The sequence below is a fragment of the Ochotona princeps genome, chromosome X (assembly GCF_030435755.1).
Source record: "Ochotona princeps isolate mOchPri1 chromosome X, mOchPri1.hap1, whole genome shotgun sequence".
Classification (NCBI taxonomy): Eukaryota; Metazoa; Chordata; class Mammalia; order Lagomorpha; family Ochotonidae; genus Ochotona; species Ochotona princeps.
In genome coordinates this window covers 75,440,254-75,458,829 of record NC_080865.1, presented here as the reverse complement: position 1 = coordinate 75,458,829, position 18,576 = coordinate 75,440,254, and positions in this window count along the sequence as shown.

The window sequence follows — 18,576 nt, the reverse complement described above, 5'->3', positions numbered from 1 at the left end:
GAGAAAGGAATACTCAAATGCAATCCCTTTTTAAACTTCCATGCAGTGTCTTCTTTAACAATTCTGTCCCAACTAAAGGAAGAACAAAACTGAGAAGTATCAGTTGAATTCTCAATGCAGGGGCACACACCAAGACATGGAGACTCATTCTTAAGAATTAAAATACTTCCTCTTCCCTACACCTTATTACTACAGATGGACTTCTTCCAGTTGCTTTGACTAATATATAATGTCAACTTTTCAGCAGAAAATCTATAAGGCATGCTGAAGGAAAAAACTCAGTCAACCAAAGAAATAAACAGAATTAGCAGAGATTAAATAAATATCAGAGCCAGATGTAGCAGAAACACTGAATTATCAGAATAGAAATTTTTTAAACTATAATTAATAGGATCAAGGATTTGGTGAAAAACTAGGAAACATTTAGTAGTGTATTAAAAATATAAACACAGAGATGGAAATTGTAAGAAAGAATTTAAAAGAAAAAAACAGGTCAAAAGCAGTGTAACAGACAAATGTCACACATTTTCACTTGCATGTGCATGCTAAAGCAATTTGTTCTTATTTAGCAGAGAGTAATGATTACCAGAGGCTAGGAATGGGGATAGAGAAAGTAGCCAACATGTAAAGAGATCAAGTTGAATAAACGCATTCTGTTATTTTATAGATCAGTGTGCTAATGAAAGCTCGTACCAAGCAATCTGTATTTAAGGATGTCTAGTAGAGATTGTGAATGTTCCAAGGATAAAGCAATGATAAATGTCTGATATATCAATGCCCCTGTTCTGCTAGTATACATTACATCGCATACATGTATTGGAATTGGAATACTGTACTAATCAATAGGTTATTGTGTCAATTAAAAATAAAATGTTGGACCAGCATGGCGGCGTTTCAGGCTAATCCTCACCCGTGCTGCTGGCATCCTAAATGGATGCCAGTTCATGTTCCAGTAGCTCCACTTCTGGTATAGCTCCCTGGTTATAGCCTAGGAAAGCAGTGGAGGATTGCTGAAGTCCTTGTGTCCCTGCACCCACGTCAGAGACCTGGAGGAAGTTCTTGGCTCCTGGCTTCAGATCAGGTCAGTTCCACTTGTGGCAGTCATTTGGGGAGTGAACTAGCAAATGGAAGATCTGTTTCTCCTTTCTCTGTAAAATCTACCTTTCAACGACATGCCATCCTATACTTATAGCAGCACAACCCACAATAGCAAAGACACAGAAGCAACCCAGCTGCCCATTGAAAGAGGAATGGATGACTAAAACACAGTCATTAAAAGGAATGAAATTCTATCATTTGCAACAAAATGGTTCCAACTGGAGACCACTATGCTCAGTGAAATAATTCAGGCCCAAAAGGACAAATAGCATATGTTTACTCTAACATTAGACAATCCTCATGCAAAACATAAAATAACTACATATAACAAGTATATATGTGTATTTTCTAGATGAACTGTATAATGGATGCCAGCATACAAGGAAGTGAAGATACATTGCAGTAGTCATCTCTACTCCTGAATAAAAGGAGGATTCCTAATGAAACTGTTAAATATACCTTGACAATATGATACTAGATCCTGCCCCCCCCCCACTGATTCTACCTATAAAACCATGAAACACTTAAGTAGCAGAATGTTAAACTTGTAACTATTGCTAAAGGAGTATAATACCGAGATAATATTGGGAGAAATGGTGGGAAGAGAAAACAGAGAGGGAGGAGGAAGGGGAGGGCAAAGGAGGAATCTCTATTCCCATAAAACTGTATCATGGACAATAACAATAATAATTTAAAAATCTGCCTTTCAGATAAAAATAAAATAAATCTCTAAAAAATAAAAAATATTATTTTCAGAAAACATTGTAGGAGAAATGAAGAATGTTTTGAATGGATTCATAGCTGATGGGATAGTTAGCGAGGGAAGGATATAGTTTAGAGAGAATGACAACAGAATCTTTCCAAAGCAAAAAGAAAACAGAAAAAGGGGCCTGGCGTGGTGGCCTAACGGTTAAAGTCCTCGCCTTGTAAGCACCAGGATCCCATATGGGCACCGGTTCTAATCCCGGCAGCTCCACTTCCCATCCAGCTGCCTGCTTGTGGTCTGGGAAAGCAGTAGAGGATGGCCCAAAGCCTTGGGACCCTGCAACCATGTGGGAGACCTGGAAGAAGTTCCTGCCTGCTGGCTTCGGATCGGTGCAGCACCGGCCGTTGCGGCTCACTTGGGGAGTGAATCATCGGACGGAAGATCTTCCTCTCTGTCTCTCCTCCTCTCTGTATATCTGGCTTTGTAATAAAAATAAATAAATCTTTTTTAAAAATGGAATAGAAAACCCAAGGTCTGTAGGACAATTACAAACTGTATAACATTCATGTGATGGAATACTAGAAAGGAAGAATACAGATAACACACAAAGACAATATTTTAACAATTATGACTGAGAATTTTCCCTAGCCTAAAGTCAAATAGAAAATCACAGATATTGAAATCTCACCGAACATTAGTCATGATAAATGCAACAAACCAAAATACCTACAATCACAATATATATTATTCAAATCTCATAAAGGGAAACTTCTCAACAGAAGCAAATTTTTAAAAATTATCTATAGAGAACAAAAGATAAGAATTACATCAGATTCATCAAACATCATGTAGCAAGAGAGTACAATGAAATACATTGCAATGACATTTTTTGTAGGTCTTGCAAAATGATATGAAAGTATGTAACCAGTCAAAAACTTCCCAATCAGTCAAAACCAGTATATAAAGTTACCAACCAGTCAAAACAGTCTTGAGACAAAGAACAAAACAGGAATCAGTGCACCATCTGCATTTAAAATATACCACAAAGCTGCAATGATTAAAACAGCATGTTATTGGAAAAATAAGTCCACAAGAAAATAGAGAACTTAGAAGCAAACCCATACATCAACAGCCAACTGATCTTGGAAAAAAGTGTTAAGAACATGTGCTCCAACAAATGGCAATTTTTGAAAATAAATGGTATGAGAAAACTGGATGTTCAAATACAGCATATTGAAATGAGACCCTTATCTCTATTTTTCATATATAAAATCAATTTAATGTGGAATAAAGACAATAGATATGCATCTATAAAGCTATTGAATGAAAACAGAAGAAAAATACTTTAGGATATTGGAATGGGAAAGAAAAGTTTAATGATACTCCAAAAGCACAGGAAACAAAAGCCAAAAGATGGCAAGTAGGATTTTTTAAATCAAACTAAAGAGAATTTTTACAACAAAAGAAATAAGTGAGTGAAGACAGAATTGGAGCAAACATTGTAAGTTATTCATCTGACAAGCAAATCAATCATCAAGATAGATAAGAAACCATGAATATTTGTGTCCTTCTGTAAGGTTTGGAAGTTCTCTGTTATGGTGTCTTTGGATAATAGTTCTAGCCCTTTGTCAATGTTAAATCCCTCTTGAAGTGCAGTAAGCCCCAGGACTGCCTGTTTAATGCCATCACAATGTTCCCATTACTTTTCTTCATTATCATTCATTGCTTATTCCTTTTTTCCCTCTTCCAACCACCAATTTTTAAATGGACTATCCTTCAGTATGCTGATTCCTTTTTATGCTTGATCTGCTCTAATATTGATTCTTTGTATTGTGTTTTTAATTTCACTTAGCACATTTCATAGTACAGTGATTTCTCTTTGGCATTTTTAAATTACTTTGACTTATTTGTTAAGTTTCTCTCAGGGAGTTCAGAATTGTATTTCCATGCTTTGTTCAAGTTCACTGAGATTCTTTAAAACGGTTATTATTACATTTTCTGACTGTGTGTGTTTGTGTATGTGTGTGCGTGTGTGTGTGTGTATATATATATATATATATTTGCTGTGGTTCATTTCTCATGCTTTCTCTGTTAAGTGAATTAATGATATCCTGGAAATTTTTTATTTCTGTGATAGACCATTATATTCTCAATAATATATTATATATATTTATTGCTGTCTTCATAATGTTTTTGCCTTAATCTGCTTGTGCCTGCCCCAGAAATTGAGTAGTTCCCTGTCACTTCCGCTATTTCAGCACTAGATGGCAGCACACATTACAGTTTGTGGCAAGTACTTTACTAGTGTATTGTCACTGTTTCAGCACTAGATGGCACCCCAAACTCCACTTTTCCCCAATTCTGCAGTTGGTGTGTTGTACACTATGGATTGGGAAAAATTAAAATGAGTATTCTGGGCCCATAATCCTCCCCCTGGAGGCTTGGAAAGGCTCAGAGACCCCATTCACAGTTACAGTCCATGTTCAGGCACCGTGGAATTGTGCCTAACCCTGAATCTCACCAAAGAGTGGCTTGTCCCAGATTTCCGTGCATCGTTTCTCTTCTTTTTCTTCCCTCAAGTGAACAATTATTCTCTCCATGTTTTGCTGCCTGGGGGTAGAGAAAGGTAGGCAGTCCTGTGGCCATCACTTTTGTAACTTTGGGCTGCACTTGAAACCATAGCTCCCTGAGATTAGCTTAGTCTAAGAGCAGAATCAAGACCTACAATGCTATGGACTGCCTATTGTCATGTACTCATGGCCTGATACTGATGCACCTGGCCACACGTTGTTGCTCATCAAAATGGAAGCCCATCTAACTAACGCCACAATACTGCTCCACCTGGTACCAGGATGGACCAAGAGGCTTGACTTACATACATTGACTGGAATCTGCAGAGGCTGTTTTGATCCACCCCATGTCAGTTTTCACTGTCCTGGCACTGAGTTCTAAAGCAAAGTCCCGTGCTTTACTCTCCCTACTGCTGATGATGGAGTCTTGCTTTGTGCTCTGCTGCCCAAAGCTTGGTGAGGGGTAATGGAGGAAATCCCTGGACCCTCAGGATGATGCTGGGTCCAGAGGTTTGATCCACTAGCATTGGCTTGGGCCAAGGAGTTGTAGGGCTTTATTTGGTGCTGGATTTCAAGTCTAATGTTTGAAATTAGCCATTTAGCCTCCCAAGTCGGGGGCATCTTTCTCCATTTGCATTGTTTGATGATGAGGGAGGAGTGGTGTGGGCAACTCTTTCCTTCCGGATTTCTTCAATGTGTCTTTCTTTATTATGCTTGTATTATGCAAGAACTGGGTTCTTTCGTCTGTCACTGAGTTCCCTTTAGCTCTGTGGAAGGTATTTTGGTATATGAATACCAGCTCAGTTTGATGTTTCTGAGATGAGATCATCACCAGAGAGAGTCTTTTTTCAGCTGCTACCTTGTTGTGCCTTATTCAGAAAAACTTCAAAATTACCAGCTTTGTTTTTTACCTACATGTCTTGAAAATAAAAAATAACAAGGCAATTGAAAGCCTCTTTCCTAGGTCAGCATGACTTCATTAGTGCTTTTAACCTGTTTTTACATTGGGGCCATTTTATTAAATTGCTACCAAGCCCGTTTCATATTGGTTGCACCATAGTAGATCTGTGCACATGGAAAATCCAGGTTCTGGGCACTGAGCCAAAAAGGTCATTAATTGGAACACCAGATGTATCAGTTGCCAAAAGATTTATTTTCACCCTCCTCACACAATGATAATCAACCTTTATGTTTTCAATGAGTGTTTTGCTATGCCTGTAAACTTTTCTATAACTCCAAGTCCAGGAGATAAATCAGAATATATTTAGATAGACTAAAAGAGAATATCTGAATGGGAATAACTGTGAAAACCGAAGTTTTCTGAAGATATTAACAAAGGCTGCACTTAGTACCTTGCATATGGCACATTTACTGAAGCTTTTTATCAATGCCCGTCCCAACCCCCCAGCATGTTCTGGGGTTATTATAATTATATTTCTGCTAATTTATATTCTTTCATTTATAGTAGATCAAAAATATCATGACCCAACTGTAAAGAAATTGCCTTTTGGATTTATATGGTCAATTCCCGTTAATCCAAGAAGGGAGGTTGAAAAATCATCTTAGACATTCAATACCTAAACAAAGAATGAGTGTCCGCAATGAGGACTACATGTCTACATCTGAAAAATAAAGCTAGAAGGAGATAGAAAGCATTGAAAGCCTAAGCCAAGTAAGTCAAGTGCAATTTCTCCATTTCAGAATATTCCATAAGAGGGATGTTAGATAAGCCCAGTCCTAGAACCTCACTAGGATATCAACTAAGATATGTGCTAGATGAATGAAACAGGGATCTGATGTCTGGGAGGAGAAGTCATAGATTTTCTCAGTTTTGCTTTCATTCATTCATAGTGAGATCACGTTTTACAGTGCAGAGAAGTCCTTGGGATATTCCTGTGGAGTCCTATAAAATTGCACATCACAGTTTCAGCCTCCTGGAATAGATCACCAAGGCACTATAGGAAGTTGGTGTTGACCAACAGATTATAAAAATATTTCCTTCCTTTCCTGTCAGACTGACTTCTAATTGGGGCTCCTAGTATAAGCCTTGGGCTATTTAGAAAGCTGCTTTGCTCTCATACATCAATGATAAGAATGACAGCAATTGATCAACTTTTGTTTTATTTATAGTCTGATCTGATCACCAGAGCTAATCCTCCACTTACAAGAGCTAGCATCCTACATAGGTACCAGTTTGTGTCCTGGCTGCTCCATTTCCCATCCAGCTCCCTGCCTATGACTTGGCAAGGCAGCAGAGGATAGTCCAAGTCCTTGGGACCCTGCACTCACATGGGAGACCCCGAGGAGGTTCTTAATTCTTGACTTCGAATTGCCTCAGTGCAGGCCATTGTGGTCACTTGGGGAGAGAACCAATGACTAGAAAATCGCTGTCTCTCCTTCTTTCTGTAAATCTGCCTTTCAATATAAATACACACATACATACATACATACATAAAAATATGTTCCATGCAAAAATCAGATATTTTCCCCCAAAGACAAGGAAATAAAATAATAGAAAAGCGTGCTTGTTAGATAATCATACTTTCAATCCAAATCTAACCCTATCCAGCAATGTGAGGTAAAATATTCACACAATGACACAGAATGAAAGAATCAAAAACAAAGGAAATGAATAGCTTAAAACTTTTCAGGCATGCAAGGTATTATTATCTCAATTATGCACATTGAGAGGCTAAGCCTCAGGGAAAAGAACTACCATTGCAACTGCGGAAGCAGGCATGGAAGCCAGGTCCAGCTAAATCCTAATCCAGTGGGTTTTTTTTGTTGTTGTTGTTGTTGTTGTTTTATGTTTAAAGATTTATTTATATTGAAGAGGCAGGTTTACGGAGAGAAGGAGAAACAGAGAGAGGAAGATCTTCGATCACTGGTTCACTCCCTAAATGGCCAGAACAGGTGGAGCTGAGCCCATCCAAAGCCAGGATCCAGGAGCCTCTTTTGGGTCTCCATGTACTTTCAGGGTCCTGAGGCTTTGGGCCATCTTCCTTCGCTTTCCCAGGTCATAAGCAGAGAGCAGGATAGGAAGTGGTGCAGCTGGGACATGAACCAGCATCCGTAGGGGATCCTGGCATTTGTACGGGGAGGATTAGCCAGCTGAGCCACTGTACCACACCACACAATCCTTTTTAAAAGTGTATTTTTCTTGGAAAGGCATATTAACAGAGAGAATGAGAGACAAAGATACACACCAATGTTCTTTAAAATATGTATCGCCTTGCCCTATGCCAGAGAGAAATGAATATGAATCAGGCTAATCTTTAGGATTTTTTAAGCATCGTATCCTAAGGCTTTTTGAGGAGTTGGATTTGGACTGACTTGTTGAAAAGTCATTTGGAAGAAACAATTTTGATCCAAGAGGTCTTCTTTCTCATTCCCTGCAAATTTCTTTTTTGTTATCGAAAAAAAAAATGTGTTGCTGGTGGGCAAGGATGAGTGGAGCAGGAGTGGAAGCTAGGACAAGAGCAGGATGTCACAATTGCTGAGTTGGATTACTGCAGACACATTCAGGATTAGGGTTGCTATCCATGATCCCTGACACTTCTCGGAGTGCAAATAATGTGTGTACTCTAGGTCATAGACAGGAAACACCTTTCATTTAACACACAAATCCAACTGGTCAGCAAGGGCCACCTGTAGTACTAAGAGATTGTAGCTGATGAGAAGTAATGCTGTGATGTATATGCTACATACGCCCTGGGCACAGAAGTGGGGAGGGACAGCACCCAGGCCAAGCATGTAGCAACTCTTGAATGAGCATGAGCCCAGAGAGAGAGGTCATATGGGCAGTTATTTTTTTTTGAATATTCAACCCACCAAAACTCTTGAAAATCAATCTTTTCAGAAAACATTTCGAAGCCATCCTTAAAATGGTATCTTCAGGTGAAGGTCTTATTGCAATAAGTTTGTGCCTTTTTGACCAACTGAATTCTTCATTGCGTGCTTTCTGGTTCTCTTGCTTTGACCCAGGTTTTCTTATTTCTTAGTTCAGGAGAGCCTTGTTTACCTACAAAGTTCTCCTCTGAAGCTCTATACAAATTCTCATCCTTTCTTCGACTATTACACTCATAAGAAAATACTTTCAAGGGTGTAAGGTTGCTGCTTTGAATCCAATATCTCATTTAAACTTTGAGAATTTGCTTTTGCTAGTCAAACTGTTATTCATTATTCTGACAATTCTATGATAAGTTACCATTATTTTTCTCATATTCTTTTCTAGATATGTGGAGGTAAAGAATATCTTCCAGCCAACTTCGTGCTAGATACTCTTACGCTAGAATTCCCTTGGATGTAATTCATTAACTTGATCTTTTCTTGGTGGAGAGTTGACTTCTGATTCGTAGTTAAGTGACCTTGGGAAAATGATTTCATGTCTCTAAATCTCAAATTTTTCATATGTAAAGGGGAAATAATAACTATATCTCATTTATAGGGTCATTGAGAGGATCAGATAAGAGAGTACGGAGAAATTATCTAGATTACTGGCTTATCTTGCAGTAGCTGCTCTATATACATAAAATTTTCCTATTACATTTTTTAAGGAGTGGCATTTTATACTTTATTTGACAACAAAACATGTTAATACCTATTTGTCTCATGTTCAATATTTTGAGGGAAAATACTTATGATAACACTTTATATAAAACAGATGCTATAATAAGGCTATGATTAGCAAGACTTTTAAAATTATTTTTATGATTTATTTATTTGAAAGATTTGCAAAGATACACACACACACATGCACAAGGAAAGAGTGAGACAGAGACAGAGAGGCAGAGTGGGAACTTCCTTCTGCTGGATCAGTCTCCAAATGGCCATAATAAATGAGACTGAGTCAAGCTAAATCAAGGAACCAGGAACTCCATCTGGGACTCTCACATGGGTAGTAGGGAGCCAGACACACTTAACCTAATAGGAAGGAGCTGTACCAGAAACAAAGCAGATGGGGCTTAAACCGGTTCTCATATGGGATGCCAGTTAGTATCATAGGCAGCTTAACCTACTGTGCCACAGTTCTAGCCCCTTTATTATTATGTTTACATTTTGTCATTGCTTTATTTGAAAAGCAGAGAGACAGTGTAAAAGAAGAGAGGACAACAGAAGAGGCAGAGAGAGAGGGAGAGGGAGGGTGACCAATACACACACACAAATACACACACACACACACACACAGAGAGAGAGAGAGAGAGAGAGAGAGAGAGAGATTGATTTTATGCTGGCTAGCTCACTCCCCAAAGATGTGCCAAAATCAGAACTAAATCATGTCAAACAAAGCCAGGAGCCTGGAAACCATTCTGGATCTATTCTTGGGCAGCAGGAATCCAGTACCTGAGCCATTATCTATTGCCTCCCAGGAAATATATTATCAGGAACATGGAACAGAAACTGATCTCAGACTTGAACCAGGCACTCCAATGTCAGATGTGAGCCCAAGTGGTGTCTGGATCACTGAGTCAAATGCTCACCCTACAAAATTGTTACATATTACCAAATTAATGCTGATGTTAATTCATACGTATTTAGTTTTTATTGAATTTAAATTATCTTTTTTGTTTTGTTTTTAGAAATTCAAATTTATTAATATTTTTATTTTGAATTTTAAATTATGTGGTACATTTTTGTATAGGCTGGGATTCCCACCGTCAGATTTTTCCCATTTTGTTATAATAGAATAATCCTTCATAAGGAATCTTAATTCTATCAGTCTATCAGTCTATCAATTCTATCAATGTCAGACAGTCCAGCATCCCATTGTCTACACATGCCCAACAGTTTCATTGGGAGTCCATCTTTCATCTGGAAGCAGGGATGCATATTGCATTATACCCCCACGTCTGTATATGACAGACCCCAGTACTCCATCACTATACATTACCATAAGTGAGAAACCATGAAACTATCTTTTAACTTATAAATTCTATGAACTAACTGATTCACATGTGTGTTTCCCTAAATTAAATTATTTCCATCATTAATTACGAAGATATCCAACACTTACTTCCAGCAATTGAATTAAATTACTATTGTGGATACCAGTTTAAGTAGAAGACCAACTCTTTGAATTCAAGGCTTATTGAAGAGAAGACTCTGACATAAAATCATTAACAAAGAATTAAAGGATTGGGACCAGTGGTATAACATTGCAGGTTAAGCCTTACGCTGTAGTGCTGGCATCCAAGAGGAGAGCCACTTTGAGTCCTGGCTATTCTGCTTCCGATCCAACTCCCTGCTATTGTATCTAGGAAAGCTGTGGAAGATGGACAAACTCCTGATGCCTCTGTACCCACGTGGGAGACCTGCAAGAAGCTCCAGGTCCCTGGCTTTGGACAGGCCCAGCTGTGGCTACTGCAATCATTTTGGGAGTGAACAAGTTGATGGAAATACATACATACATATATAGGCACACATATACATACATACATAGCTCCATCTCTCTCTCTGTAAATTTGCCTCTTAAATAAAAATAGAAATTCTTGAAAAAAATTTAAAGTATCTATTTCAACCAAATTCCAGACTGTGCAACAGCACCGGCCATAAACAGAAGTTACAGCGTGTGTTCCAGAAGCAGTGCTCTTGCCTTTTTCGTGTCAGTCTTCTCTGAGGAAGCTGTTAACTTCGCTGCACTTTCTTCTAGAGGTCAAAGTCCAATTACTCCAGGGTAGATGGACATTGAGTTAGCTTAATCCAAGTGGTGTTCCAGTTTCAACAGTTAACTGTTGCGCCTGGTGCAGTAGCCTAGTGGCTGAAGTCCTCGCCTTGCATACGCTGGGATCCCATATGGGCATGAGTTCTAATCCCGCGGCCCTGCTTTCTATCCAGCTCCCTGCTTGTGGCCTGGAAAGCAGTAGAGGATGGCCCAAAGCTTTGGGACCCTGCACCCACGTGGGAGATGCAGAAGAGGCTCCTGGCCCCTGGCTTCAGATCGGTGCAGCACCGGCCATTGCAGCCAGCTGGGAAGTTAATCAGCCACAGAAGATCTTCCTCTCTGTCTCTTTTCCTCTACGTATATCTGACTTTCCATTAAAAAAAAAAAGCTAACTGTATCAGTTATACTGTTCTTAAATTTTCAAGCAATCAAATAACCAGAATATATTTTTATAATCGTTTATGATTCAGAGGGCACTTAAACTAAAAAATGCACTAGAAACATTAACATGTATACTAATGATCAATTTATAGGGTTTTTAATTTAAACTCTCCAGCATAAATTCTGGGTAATTAATTACTTATATTTGTAGAAAACCTCCGACGTGGTCTTTTTCCACATGTTGTTCCATTATAAAGTAGATATAATGCTTCTGAGAAAGTTAGTCCTATTCAACAAACTTCAATGAACTGTAAGTAGGTGCCAGTTATTGTGGTGATATAAAAACACATACACTAAGATTCTTGTTTGTAGCAGATCACAGAGATTACTAACATGTGATAATACTATTAGGCACATATTTGTAATGAAAATGCAATGGAAGTTTCAAAAAGGCAGTTTTAATTCTACCTGGGTTAAAAGAAAGTGAAAGATTCATAAAAGTACTGGGATACTAGTTGGACCCAATGAGTAAAAAGAGCTTTCGCCCTGTAGAGAGCAGAGACAGAGTAGGAAAAGAAAAGAAGGGAAGATTTGCACATAACCTCACCTATTCTGCAGCTAATGACCAATTTTGCAATCCTTGTATGGTTGGGTTATGCTATATAATCCAGAGAATACAAAATAATGCAAGAAAATTTAGTTCTGTGTTTCGGATATAGTCCAAATGTATCTCTCAAAGCTTAACATGTTGTAAGCTTGGTTCCTGTTGCAGAAATGTGGGAGTTGATGAAACCCTTAAAAAACACAAGGCCTGGTGGGAAATAATTGGGTCTTGAGAGATGCTGAACTTGGAAGGAAGGAGTTAATGCTGGTTTGACAGAGTGAGTTTTGGGAAGATTAATTTTTTTAAAGAGCTCAAACCAGTCCCTTTCAACTCCTTAGCTACCTGTCCTGCTCCATCTTCCACTCCTGCCATGGTGCCTATGCAGGTCAAGGGACCTTCCCAGAGGCTGAACACATGGTGAATTTCTGCCTCCAAAATCATTACCTAAGTAAGTCCCTTTTAAAATACATTACTCAGCCACAGATATTTTGTTGTAGTACTGGAAAATGAAGTAATAAAGTAGTTTTGAGTTAAGTTGAGGACTTTGGATGTCATGCTGAAGAGTTCATAATAATTATCCTAGCTGTTAGCATGTCCTGTGCACCAGGACATGTGCTACAAGCGTCATATACGCACTTTCATTTCCTTTGCACCAAGATGAGATCAGCATTGTTTTCAACCAATTTTAAGTTTGGCTGAGAACATGAATAGTAGAATTAGAATGTAAGCCAGGTCTGTTTGATGTCCTGCCCTAGGCTCTTAATCACTCTGCTGTACTGTCTAACGCAGCTCTTCGCTGTTGGCAAGGCACCTCTCATCCTGCCAGTTCCCGTGAATATTTCCACCTCATTTCCCCTCTCTCAGTTTTCTCCTTCTTCTTTCAAACTAAATTGTTTCTTGACATCACAAAATAAGTTAGAAAGAGCCACTAGCGACTTCTTTCTTAATTTTCAAGTTAAAACAACAAGAGTATGTGGAAGAACATTAAGAACGCGCTGTTCTCCAAAATCTAACATGTCCAGGCTTGACTGGAGCTAAATATACCTGTTTTTGATACATCAACATGCCACTCTACAATGTGTTTTGCTGGCAAATCCCCTAAGAATCCCCTAGCCAATGGTTGAATTGTATGAAATTTTCTGAACAGAGCTTAGGCATCAGAGATAGATAACAGAGTTGAGTGTTTTCTAAAATTTTCTAGGAATTTTTAGGAGATTTATCAAGAACTTTAAGGTGTGTGTGTGTGTGTGTGTGTGTGCATGGCATATGGTAGCTCAGGATGATCTGCCCTGAGTGCCAAGAACTAACCATCTTCTGCAGCCTTTATAAAAACAAAAGGGTCCGAAGCTATAAAACTAGTCACTGTATTGTTACAGGCGTTTTGGCCACTTAGCGTTTCTTTGGGGGACTATCACATAATTGGATGATTGATTTATATACTTGCATAATTCATACCATTCCAAATAGCTTCTAGGTTTTGATTCATATTTGATCAGGTAAGCAAGTTAATTATACTTTGCCCTCAAAAGGAGGAAAACAAAACAGAAGAAATGGTATTCTTTAAAAGGAAACCAGGAAAGGGCCTGGCAGCGTGGCCTAGCAGCTAAAGTCCTCGCCTTGAACGCCCCGGGATCCCATATGGGCGCCGGTTCTAATCCCGGCAGCTCCATTTACCATCCAGCTCCCTGCTTGTGGCCTGGGAAAGCAGTTGGGGACGGCCCAAAGCTTTTCGACCCTGCACCCACGTGGGAGACCCGGAGGAGGTTCCTGGTTCCCAGCATCGGATCGGCGCAGCACTGGCCGTTGTGGCTCACTTGGGGAGTGAATCATCGGACGGAGGCTCTTCCTCTCTCTCTCTCCTCCTCTATGTATATCTGACTTTGCAATAAAAATAAATAAATCTTTAAAAAAAAAGGAAACCAGGATGAAGTGGAAACAAAGTCAGAACCCCATCTCCTATCACATCACATTGGTTAGAGAAGGCACAAACAATGTTATCCCCATTTACCTTAATACTCCCTAAATCATTCATTTTTTTCCCCTTCATTACTTAAGGGCCTCTGAAGACTGATAGCCACCTAGAGCTACACGGACATTTCGAGAGTCCATGAGAGCTACTCAGAGTACTGATTGGGTGCACAACCTCAGAGCTACTAGGCTCAGCTTTGTTCGGTCTCTTTTGCACTGTAGTAAGGAATAATACATGGCATTTATTCACTACTTTCCACAAGTCAGGAAGAGTGCTTTAAAGAGTACCTTCTGCAAAGGCAGAATTCTTCACAGGGATTGTCTCATTTAGAACCCTATGAAGTATGTCCTATTTTAAATCTTTACTCTTTATACTCGTAACTGCTTACAATTGCCGCTATCCCAATATTGCAATTTTAGAGACTAATATATAAAGTTCACTGACAAAGACTATATTGAGGAGTTGACTTATCACTTGTGTTTCCCTCCTGAACACCTCTTTTCTGGTGTCTAATTTTTAAAAGCTTTTTAAGATATAAATCACTTCAAATATTCAATCACTTAAAGTGTACAATTCAACAATGCTTAGTATATTCAGTATAAGAATCATGATGAATAACTTGAGAATATTTCTACCATCCCTTAATGATTCTGCTGCTGTGAATTTTGTTTTGTTTTAGTTTAGTGGCCAGTTAGCTTGGGTCTGACTCTAAATTTTTCCTCTCCATCTTTCCTCTCCAAAGATGCAGAGCAAGATTACAGACTCAAATGCTACACAGAACAAGTTGATAACACCATAGAGCATCAATTTGGGAGGAAGGCATGGTAAATGATAAGGAGCATGTATTTTATAAAGGAGAAAGCTTCAAATGAATCATGTTATAATGTGAACATAGTTTTCTTTTTAAAAAATAAGCCACAAATAGAAATTTTATATGAACTTCCCGATTCATAGTTTACAGTAGCTGATTTGGGGGCAAAAAAGATATCTATGTGGGATTAAAACAAAGAAAGCCTTTGGGCTAGATTAAAATTCTGGACCCTTTAGTTTGTGATCCCCACTTTCATATAACAAGAAAACTCCTACAGTTTTCTTGACACTTGGCTTTCTTACAATTTGTATATCTACCCCAACTAGAATTTGACTTTTCTGGCTGTACGGTGTTGATTTAAGTATGGTTTTGTCTAATATATAGATACAGAATTGATAGTATCTAGAGGAACCAGAAAATTAGTGCTTCACTCCTAGTGGGTCATCTTCAAGGTGTACTTATCTTTCAGAGACAATACCTGAATTGTCTATTCCTCATGGTTTTAAGAGAGATGTATCCTATTGGGCACCCAAATTTGAGACCCTGACTAAAGATAACCCTCAGACCTTGACTGTATCCTTAACATCTAGATAATCTAATTTGCCACAGGATATCCTGCACTGTTCTGTGTCATCTTCTTGGATCACACAGTCCACCAAGTGTTATTATTTGCCTTTCATCACCATGACTAATTCTGAGGGTTGAATTTACCTTATCGGCTTTGTTAAGGACTAAAACTTCTGTCCATCAAATATCTAGGACAGTGAGTGGCCCTTGGGAAGAATTCATTTAAAAAAAAAACAAGTATTTTTTATCATTCTACTGGAGTCTGAAGGAAAACAGAGACTTCTGGTGACAGAAAAAAACCATAGCAGCACTTGGCCAGACTGCCTTGCCAATAATATAAAGGTGATGTGTCCAAGATAGTGGAGTCTGTGGAAATAATTAAATAGGCATAGCCTTCCTCAACCTGGGCTTTGCTTTTTTGTTAACACATGTGAAAATGCACAGCTCCAATTAGAATACTAGCCAATGATATAGATGTTTGAATTGCTAAGTCCAGAATATAGAAGAAATAGTAGCCTGGCACTGAATTCTGCCCAATCACGACATACTCCTGGCAAGTTGCAAAAAAAATGCTATTTCTGCAGGAGGATAGCTCATAGGCATCAGTTTCAAAGTAGTAAAAACAGCCACTTTTAACAACCTGTTTAGCCACTGGATGAATGAGTTGAAATGAAATGCAAATATATTACGGGTCAAAATGTCCCTGAAATAGCTAATGTTGAAGTCCTAATTTCTGGTTTTCTCCTGGCAAAATAGAATATCACAGAATAAGTAATTTAAAAAAGAAATTTTTTTTCCTTGTAATTCTGGAGGCTGCAAACTCCCTAACGGAAGGGTTTTGTGCAGTGAGAGCTTTCTTTCTTCATCAGAATGTGGTGGCGGCCATCGCAGGATGAGCAAGCATGTGAGCGAGAAAGGCTGGCAGCAGGATTGCTCACTTAGACAGTAGAGCCACTCCTGTGATAATTAATTCAGTTCCAAGAAGCAACATTAATCCATTCATGTGGACAGAGCATTCAGGACCTAAGGTCCTACCACCCGGTACTGTCACAGTGGTAATTATATTTCAGTGTAAGTTTTGGAGGAGACATTCCAGGGCAGGATCTTTGCAGATAAAATCAATTACGATGAGAGCAGAATGAAACAGGGTAGACCATTAACCTAGAATGATAGGTATCTTACATAAAAACAAAGAAGCGAGACAACTATGTGAAGACACTGGTGCACAGAGGAAGACATTTTTGTAACAAGAGAAATGGGAATTGGTATTATATAGCTGTAAGCCAAGGGACAACAAGGATTGCCGTTAACAATGAGATGAAAGGAGAGAAAGCCTGACTTTGCCAATAACTTGATTGTGAATTCCTAACCTCCAGGCCTGTAAGACAATAAATGTATGTCATTTTAAGTAAACAGTTTGCTGGGTTTTTTATTAGTAGTAGCACAGTCTTAGGAAATTAACACAGGAAGCATATAGAAGGGGCATGCCCTCGGATGCCAGATAAATCTGCATTCAAATCCAAGCTCTGATATTTTCTGTGACCTTGGAAGGATTAACATCTATGAGCCTCCATGATCCCATTAATAAAATTCTAGGGTACTTCAAAAAAGTTTGTGAAAAATGCAATTAAAAGATAAAGTAATCTCAGGGCCAAAAATCTGAGATCCATGCATAGTTTTTTCCACAATATTAATCTTTCATGAATTTTTGAAGTACCCTCATGAAATGCTTTCCCACAATAGTGTAAGCATTAAATGAAATTTAAGATTAAACTCGACTATCACATAAAAGTGATTTTCACATCATCATAAATGTGCATTTCTGCAAGGAAATTTTGTTTGGAATATACAAAAGCTTCCTAACCCAGGTAATATAGTACTCTGTAAAGTATATAAACAATATCCCGACACTGCCACCATAGCTGGCCCAGCTTGGAGAAGGGAAAGGGTCCTTTGGTCCAGCTAGCAGAGGGCCTGAGCCAGGGTGCTTGTGTCTTCTCTGAGTCCCAGGGGCTGATCATCTGAGCCTTTAGGAAGCCCTGCCCTTATTAAAAGTGCTCTTGACCCCATTATTAGCCTTTGGCATCACAAAGAGGCCCATGTTTTCATATTTTATTGGCTTTGGACAATCCAAGATCTCCAATCTATGAACAGGGTCTGAGGGTATGTGTGTGACCTCATCTTGGCTCATAGATTGCATTTTGGGCCAGTTCCTTTGGAGACTCTTAAGCAAAGCAGAGGAAGATACCCAGGTACACACAGAAGATAAATGCTGCCAACTTCAGTGAACCAAAGATCTCAAATACTTTTTCAAGAGGCAAAATGATAAGTATAGCCTTTGCATTCATCATATCAAGACTTTCAGTTTAAGGCAAATATGTTTTATCTACCATTCCTCTTGATCCTCGTTTGAAAGCAGTTTTGTCAAGAAAACTCCTTAGTGAGTTCTTCTCACATAGCTTAAAAGATCTGTTTGTCCAGGAAGTTAGCAGGGGGAATCACAGTCCCAGACCTCAGGAAATACTATAGGGCAGTGGTTATCAAAACAGCCTGGTACTGGCACAAAGATAGAGAGGAAGATCAGTGGAGCAGAATAGAAACACCAGACGGGAACCCAAACAGGTACAGCCAAATAATCTTTGACAAAAAGACAAACGACAATCCAGGCAAATGGAAAGGTCTGTTCAATAAATGCTGTTGGGACAACTGGTTGATAGCCTGTAGAAACAAAAAGATAGACCCACATCTCTCACCATACACTAAGATCAAATCTAAATGGATAAAAGATCTAAACCTACATCCAGAAACATTCAAACGTTTGGAAGAAAATGTCGGACATACTCTACAAGATCTAGGGGTAGGTCCCGACTTCCTAAAAAGGACACCAAAAGCATTAGCAATCAAAACCAGAATAAACAAATGGGACCTCATCAAACTAAGAAGCTTCTGTACAGCAAAGGAAACAATCAACAAAGTAAAAAAGCAACCCACAGAATGGGAGAAGATCTTCTAGCATGACATAGGAGATAGAGGGCTAATTTCCAGAATATACAAAGAACTCCCAAACAACCAAAATGTCAAAACAAACAAGCCAATCAAGAAATGGACACGGGAAATGGGCAAACACTTCACAAAAGAACAAACCCAAATGGCAAATAAACATATGAAAAAATGCTCAAGTTCCCTGGCAATAAGGGAAATCCAAATTA